Here is an 8,801-nt window from a genome sequence, read left to right on the forward strand (position 1 = left end):
TCCAGCACTTTATTTATATATTAGGCAAAATATACTTATTTTGAACATGGTTTCTAATTTCCTTCTATTATCCCTTCTATTTTTTGTTTTTATATATATACATATGTGTGTGTGTGTATATATATATATATTTCCTTTAAGATATACTATCTAGGTTTTATATAATATCTAGTTCCTAGAATTTTTAATAACAAATGTATTTAAAGCCATGCATTTGGTTTTGGGAAAATCTTTGACCATGTATTCTTTTATATAAATTGTCTTCTAACAATTATTTTCTAAATATCCTATAATTGCAGGATAATTTCCTACTTCTTCCAAAAATTTTTTGCATAAGAGTTTCTTTTGAAAATTTAGTTTCCATGGAATTCCAGCTGAGTTATTTAAACATCCCCAAAGATGATGATTCTAAAGTGTTGCACTCAATATGTCAGCAAACTTGGAAAACTTAGCAGTGGCCACAGGCAACACTGGAAAAGGGCAGCTTTCATTTTAATCCCAAAGAAAGACAATACCAAAGAAATTTCAAACTACCATACAAATGTGCTCATTTCACAAGCCAGCAAGGTAATCCTTCAAGCTAGCCTTGAGGCAGTACATGAACCAAGAAGTTCCAAGCTGGATTTAGAAAAGGCAAAAAAAACAGAGATCAAATTGCCAACATCCACTGGGTCACAGTAAAAGCAAGACAATTCCAGAAAAACTTCTTTATTTACTTGCTAAAGCCTTTGACTGTATGGATCACAACAAACTATGGAAAATTCTTGAGAGATGGAAATAGTGGACCACCTTATTTGTTTCCTGAGAAACATGTATGAGGTCAAGAAGCAAGAATTAGAACCTTCCATACAACCACATACTGGGAAAGGAGTACATCAAGGCTGTATATTGTCAACATGCTTATTTAACTTCTATGCAGAGTACATCATGTGAAATGATGGGCTGGATGACTCACAAGCTGGAATCAAGATTGCCAGGAGAAAAATCAGCAACCTCAGATATGCAGATGATAGCACTCTAGTGGCAGAAAGCAAAGAGGAACTAAAGAGCCCCTGAATCAGGGTGAAAGAGGAGAGTAAAAAAGTTGACTTAAAACTCAACATTCGAAAAACAACTGCCATATGACCCAGCAATCCCACTCCTGGGCATACACACCGAGGAAACCAGATTTGAAAGAGACACGTGTACCCCGATGTTCATCGCAGCACTGTTTATAATAGCCAGGACATGGAAGCAACCTAGATGCCCATCAGCAGACGAATGGATAAGGAAGCTGTGGTACATATACACAATGGAATATAACTCAGCCATTAAAAAGAATATATTTGAACCAGTTCTAATAAGATGGATGAAACTGGAGCGCATTATACAGAGTGAAGTAAGCCAGAAAGATAAAGATCAATACAGTATACTAACGCATATATATGGAATTTAGAAAGATGGTAACGATAACCCTATATGCAAGACAGAAAAAGAGACACAGACATATAGAACAGACTTTTGGACTCTATGGGAGAAGGCGAGGGTGGGATGATCTGAGAGAATAGCATTGAAACATGTATATTATCAAGTGTGAAACAGATCGCCAGTCCAGGTTGGATACATGAGACAAGTGCTCAGGGCTGGTGCACTGGGATGACCCAGAGGGATGGGATGGGGAGGGACGTGGGAGGGGGGTTCGGGATGGGGAACACATGTAAATCCATGGCTAATTCACATCAATGTATGGCAAAAACCACTACAATATTGTAAAGTAATTAGCTTCCAACTAATAAAAATAAATGAAAAAACCAAAAAACAAAAAACTAAGACCATGGCATCCGGTCCCATTACTTTATGCCAAACAGATGCGGGAAAAGTGGGAACAGTGACAGATTTTATTTTCTAGGTCTCTAAAATCACCCTGGACTGTGACTGCAGCCAGGACATTAAAAGACTCTCCTTGGAAGGAAAGCTATAAGAAACCTAGACTGCATATTAAAAAACAGAGACCTCTGTTTTTGGTCAAAGCCATAGGTTTTTCAGTAGTCATGTAAGAATCTGAGAGTTGGACTATAAAGAAGGCTAAGTGCCAAAGAATTGATGCTTCTGAACTGTGATGTTGGAGGAGACTCTTGAGAGTCCCTTAGACTGCAAGGAGATCCAACCAGTCAATCCTGAAGGATATCAACCCTGAATAGTCATTGGAAGGACTGATGCTGAAGCTCCAATACTTCAGCCACCTGATGTGAAGAGCCAACTCATTGGAAAAGACCTTGATACTTGGAAAGATTAAGGGCAGGAAGAGAAGGGGACAACAGAGGATGAGATGGTTGGATGGCATCACTGGACATGAGTTTGGGCAAACTCAGGGAGATAGTGAAGGACAGGGAAGCCTGGTGAGCTACAGTTCATGGGACTGCAAAGAGTAGGACATGACCTAGCAACTGAACAATAACAGTTTCTTTATAGTCAGTTTTTTATACTCTATTTTCACCAACTTTGTGTACTTTTACTTTGTTTTCACTATTATTTCCTGTACTTCTAAATCTTTTATTTTTTGTTCAGTTTTAATGCTAAATTATCCATAAAGTTTGACCAGTGTTGTAGACACATAGATTTTATAAAAATAATATAAAATACTATACATATATAATATAAAAAATTTAAATATCTCATCCAATCTTTTACTTTGACTGTTTCCAAACTACTTATTTTAGATTGTCTGTTTTACAAAACACATGGTTAGTTTTTTTTTTTTTTTTTTTTTAATGGAGAGGCCAACGTACAAGTCCTAAGAGTCACAAGTCTTTTGTGAGAAGATTGGAAACACTTGTATGTATTTTGGTAACAGATTTATCGATTTTTACTGAAATCAACTTATTTATAATTTTTATACTCCTTTCTCGTTCTCTGTGTTTTGTGTCTTTAATCTCACGAGTTAGTTTTTTCTTTCTCTTTGAAAGTTTTCCAATAGTAATGTAAAATAAATTAACATTTCACTTTTATTCTTTGCTACCCTTAAGTATTTGAAAAAAGTATTGTACTAATCTTTCAATTATTCTGATTCTTATTTCATTTATAATTTGAGAATGTTATCACTTGCATTTCTCATCTTTGTGTTAGTATAATCTCACATCTCAAATGAAGTTGTTAATTAAATTACTGGGCTTTGCAATTTATGTCTTCTCTTACAATTTTTAAAAACATTTGAATAATTTTATAATTGTATTCACAAAAACTATTTAGTTTAAATTTCATAATTAAGCAGTTTTAATGTTCAGTACACATTTAAGATGCATTTTCAACTTGGGCCTACTTGTAGAATATTTCCTTAATCCTTACTATCTAAGAATGCTTATCTTTTTTTCTTCAAATACAACAACAAAAAAAATTTCTTGATTAAAAATTACTGGCTTATAAACATTTTTGCTCAAAGCCACTTATTCATCTATCAGTTTCAATTTTTTATAGAATAAAAAGTAAATAAGGAGTAACCCTTTTAAAAAATTAATTGTGCTGTGCTTAAGTTGCTTCAGTCATGTCTGACTCTTTGCAACCCTGTGGATTGTAGCCCACCAGGCTCCTCTGTCCATGGGATTCTCCAGGCAAGAATATTGGAGTGGGTTGCCATGCCCTCCTCCAGGGATCTTCCCACCCCAACACTGGACCCAAATCCCCCACATTTCAGGAAGATTCTTTATCATCTGAGCCACCAGGGAATTTACTAAATTTAAAAATTTGAAATTAATTTTTCCTGCTTGGATGCCTATATTTATTTTCCTTGAAATAATAATAAAACAATTAGATTAAGAATGGGGTGTTGTATAGACTACAAGACCTTTACACTGTGAAAAGGAATCAAATTATGCTCATCCAAGTTGTGGAATATTATAAAAAAGAAAATAAAGTCCAAAAGGAGGAAGATGTATATTTAAGCAGAATTGTGCTTGTCAGATGACCTTAATTACAGGCCTGAAAATGCACTGAATGACCCAGGAGAAGTGATTCCTGGAAAGAACAATGAAGAAAAACATCTGAGTTTTCTTCCTTAATTTATTTATGTACTCCGTAGTTAAACAGGTATGGGATCCAATGTGCTATGTTGTGTGCCAGGTACTGGTTATTATATTCTTCTACTCGGAAAGTTGAGAGCATAAGAGAAGGAGACACACCTTTAAACAAGTGTGAAAAAAGTCAGTATTCTCAATGTGATGATAAAAGCCTAGCAAAGAGCTGGCTGGGCTGAGGGCCGCCGGGCCTGCCGCGCTCCTTACCGGGAAGGTGAACCTGGCGGCTTTGGCCGTGGTGCCGGCTCCTGCGGAAGAGGTGGGTGCTCGCCCTCGTCTTCAGGCTCTCTTGGTCTACTTCCTCAGCAGCACCTTCAAGCAGGAGGAGAGGGCAGTGAGAGGTCGGAATCTCCTCCAGGTCCAAGACCACGATCAACCTCGTCCCCCGTGGAAAGTGCAGTTGAACTCGGGCCATAGCAGTAGGCCCAGCAACCAGTGCCTGAACTCCGTTCAAGGGAAACACATGCTTACAGATGAACTGGTCTCTGACTTTCAGGTTAGGTTTGTGAGAGGAAAGATTTGCTGGTGAATGGCTGATGTAACGTCAACGTCCCTGGCATGAAGCAGTACTGCTGTGAAGGCTGCTCGTCCAATGGCTGCCGTGGCGCCATTCTCCCTTAGCCTTTCTTCCGTAGCCGGGCAGCAGTGGCATTCCAGAACCTCTTCATGGCAGTTGAAGATCTCTTTGAATTGTGTTTGGCTAAACGCAGGACCTCATCCCAGAGCGTGCAGCACTAGAACACCTATAGGGATCGCATAGCAAAGGACTGCTATGGAGTAGGCCCTCCGGAGCTCTTCCCGGCGTGACGTTGTGGCGGAAGACTCGGTCCTCTGGGAGGATGCACTGCTGAAGAACTTGCAGCCTGAAGCCTTTCTCTGGTCTTTGACAGAAGACCTGATTATGACCACTTCTTGAGTTGTGCTCTGTGGCCTCACTCGCCCCTGGGCTGACCAGATGGACTTACTCTGTAAAGCAGTGGTGAGGGTGAGGGTGAGGGTGGGGGTGGGGGTGGGGGTGGGGGTGGGGGTGAGGGTGAGGTGATTGCCTGCGGGTTGCGTCGGAGAAAGACAAAATGGCGGGTGACCTGGTGGAGGCGTTGGCGCCCTGGGCGCCTCAGCCCTGCGGCTACTTGGGGACCTGTGGGCACTCGTGTGTGTTCTCCCCGGGCCCTTCACTGTAAAGCTATTTATTGGACTTCTTTGGAGTGGTGGGAAAATTCCGTTTCCTGCAGGAAAATGTTTTGGCTTGATAGTTGAATATATTCAAGGACACTGTTTTAAAAAAAAAAAAAAGGAAAGACCAGAGGAAAGAGCTCAGTCCATTCTGATCTAGCAGGTCATAGGTCTCAGGGAAACTAGTGACTGCCTGAGCTTCCTCTCCCGTCCCATGTCCTTATGAGAAATGTTTCTCTTGATGATGACCAGGGTTCTAAAAGTAAAACCAGGAAGTTCGTGCTCCTTGGATTTAATCAATATGATGCCATGATAGAGGGACTGGGTGACACAATGAGGGAAAACATGTTTTTGGATTTTTCTCTTTGTTGTTGTCATATCCAACTTTCTAAAGGCAGAAAGGATAAAGGACTCATGATCCATTTTGTTGTTGTTCAGTGGCTAAGTTGTGTCCAACTCTTTGCGACCCCATGGACTGCAGCACACCAGGCTTCCCTGGTCCTTCACCATCTTCCTGAGTTTGCTCGAACTCATGTCCATTGAGTGGATGATGCCATCCAACCATCTCAGCCACTGTCACCCACTTCTCTTCCTTCCCTCAACTTTTCCCAGCATCAGGGTCTTTTCCAATGAGTCAGCTCTTCACATCAAGTGGCCAAAATATTGGACCTTCAGCTTCAGCATCAGCATCAGTCCTTCCAATGAATATTTAGGGCTAATTTTCTTTAGGATTGACTGGTTTGATCTCCTTGCTGTTCAAAGGACTCTCAAGAGTCTTCTCCAGCACCACAGTTCAAAAGCATCAATTCTTCAGTGCTCACCCTTCCTGATGGTCGAAATATCAGCTTAGTACATGACTATTGGAAAACCCATAGCTTTGACTATATGGATATTATTGGCAAAGTGATGTCTCTGCTTTTAAATACACCATCTGTGTTTGTCATAGGTTTTCTTCCAAGGAGCAAGCATCTTTTCACTTTATGGCTGAGGTCAACATCTGCAGTGATTTTGGTGCCCAAGAAGATAAATTTTGTCACTGTTTCATTTTTTCCCTATCTATTTGCCACAAATGATGAGACCAGATGCCATGATCTTAGTTTTTTGAATGTTGAGTTTTAAGCCAGCTTTTTCATTCTCCTTTTTCACCTTCATCTAGATGCTCTTTAGTTCCTCTTCACTTTCTGCCACTGGGGTGGTGTCATCTGCATATCTGAGGTTATTGATATTTCCATATGAAACCACAAAATAATGATGTTTGTTTTGTACTTTTTGCTTTATTTTTATTGTAAATAACTGCCAATTTTAAGAGAACATTTATTGGAATTAGAGGAGAAAATGTCTCACTGAAGTGTTTATTAGTGAAAAAGAACTCTGCGTCTGACTCTGTGCAACCCTATGGACTGTAGCCCACCAGGCTCCTCTGTCTATGGGATTCTTCAGGCAAGAATACTGGAATAGGTTTCCATGCCCTCCTCCAGGGGATCTTCCTGATGGCCCTTGGATTGAACCCATGTTTCTTACTCCTCCTGCCTTGGCAGGCAGGTTCTTTACCACTAACACCACTTGGGAAATAAGAAAAAAACTCTTACTGAATGTTAATTGAATGAGCTCACATAAGTCAAAAAGGTGGGAGCAATGATTGACTGATTCTGTCTCCAAACATAGGAAACAGTATACAGATTGTGGTATAATCATTTAAAATTTGAAATTATTTATTTTGTTTTCATCAACATTATGCCCAGTTAGGACTTTCTGTGTGGCACTTGTGGTAGAAAATCCACCTGCCAATGCGTGAGATGTAAGAGATGCGGGTTCCATCCCTGGGTCAGGAAGATCCCCTGGACTAGGAAATGGCACCCCACTCCAATAATATTGCCTCAAGAATCCCATGGACAGAGGATCCTGGAACGCTGCAGTCTATAGGTCACAAAGTGTAAGACACCACTAAGTGACCAAGCACATGCTCAATTAACTAACCCAAAATTTAATAAGTATCTATCTCTTTGCTGTAATCTGTCTGTTCCAACCCTTTCTCAAACCAGGTCAGTGATTTGTCAATTCCTTATCATCAGAGGTCTTCCATTTTGGATCTCCATTCCCAAATCCTGAGAAGCATCAGAGCCTACTCCCCCACCCAATTAAAAAAAAAAAAAAAAGTTCCTAAGTTAACAGATCGGTTTTGGTAAGGATATTAAAGAAATCCTCCCCATTTATGAGGTTGCAATATACAGCCCCTAACAATTGAGAACCACTAACATTTAGAACAGAATCAAATTCCTCCAAGAAAAAAGAAAAAGAAGCATGGTGATACAATGTAATTTTATGATTGTTTTTAGCATTTGATTATGCCTTTGACTATTACTACCACCAGTCTATAATTAAAGTAGTACTTCTTTTGTACTTAGAGACTGTGAAGGTGTATTAAATTATATAAAATATGGTGGGGCCTTTTGTTGTTTTCTTCAAGGAGCATATGTCTATCAAGGAATAAACACAAAAAATACTTCTTTTCTATTCTCAGTTAAGAGAGCAGAATGTATGAAGTTCCAATGTTCTACAGCTGTTAGTTTAGTTCAAGGGGTAAAGATGACATTGGATTAATGCTACAGAAACAGAAGAAGGCCTTTCAGTTTAGTTCAGTTCAGTTCAGTACTCAGTCATGTCCGATTCTTTGCAACCCCATGGACTGCATTATGCCAGGCTTCTCTGTCCATCACCAACTCCTGGAGCTTGCTCAAACTCATGTCCACTGAGTCGGTGATGCCATCCAACCATCTCATCCTCTGTCGTCCCCCTCTCCTCCCCACTTCAGTCTTCCCCAGCATCAGGGTCTTTCCCAATGAGTCAGTTCTTCACATCAGGTGGCCAAAGTATTGGAGTTTCACTTTCAGCATCAATCCTTCCAAGGAATATTCAGGACTGATTTCCTTTAGGGTGGACTGGTTGGATCTCCTTGCAGTCCAAGGGACTCTCAAGAGTTTTCTCCAACACCCCAGTTCAGAAGCATCAATTCTTCAGTGCTCAGCTTTCTTTATAGTCCAACTCTCACATCCATACATGACTACTGGAAAAATCATAGCCTTGACTAAACGGACCTTTGTTGGCAAAGAAGTCTCTGCTTTTTAATATGCTGTCTCTGTTGGTCATTACTTTTCTTCCAAGGAGCAAGTGTCTTTTAATTTAATGGCTGCAGTCACCATCTGCAGTGATTTTGGAACCTCCAAAACTGAAGTCTCTCATGGTTTCCATTGTTTCCCCATCTATTTGTCATGAAGTGATGGGACAAGATGCCATGATCTTAGTTTTCTGAATGTTGAGTTTTAAGCCTACTTTTTCACTCTCCTCTTTCATCAAGAGGCTTTTTAGTTCTTCTTTGTTTACTGCTGTAAGTGTGGTGTCATCTGCATATGTGAGGTTATTGACATTTCTCCTGGCAATTTTGATTCCAGCTTGTGCTTCATCCAGTCCGAAATTTCTCATGATGTACTCTGCATATAAGTTAAATAAGCAGGGTGACAATATACCACCTTGATGTCCTCCTTTTCCAATTTGGAACCAGTCTGTTGTTCCATGTCCAGT

The 8,801-nt window shown here is 39.9% G+C and overlaps 1 pseudogene; it reads left to right on the forward strand.

Annotated features, from left to right (window-relative positions):
• The first annotated feature begins 4,074 nt into the window (after positions 1–4,074).
• Positions 4,075–4,856, forward strand: LOC122422703 (annotated as a pseudogene).
• Positions 4,857–8,801: the final 3,945 nt, after the last annotated feature.

Source organism: Cervus canadensis, chromosome 20 (genome assembly GCF_019320065.1).
Source record: "Cervus canadensis isolate Bull #8, Minnesota chromosome 20, ASM1932006v1, whole genome shotgun sequence".
In the NCBI taxonomy this organism is placed as follows: Eukaryota; Metazoa; Chordata; class Mammalia; order Artiodactyla; family Cervidae; genus Cervus; species Cervus canadensis.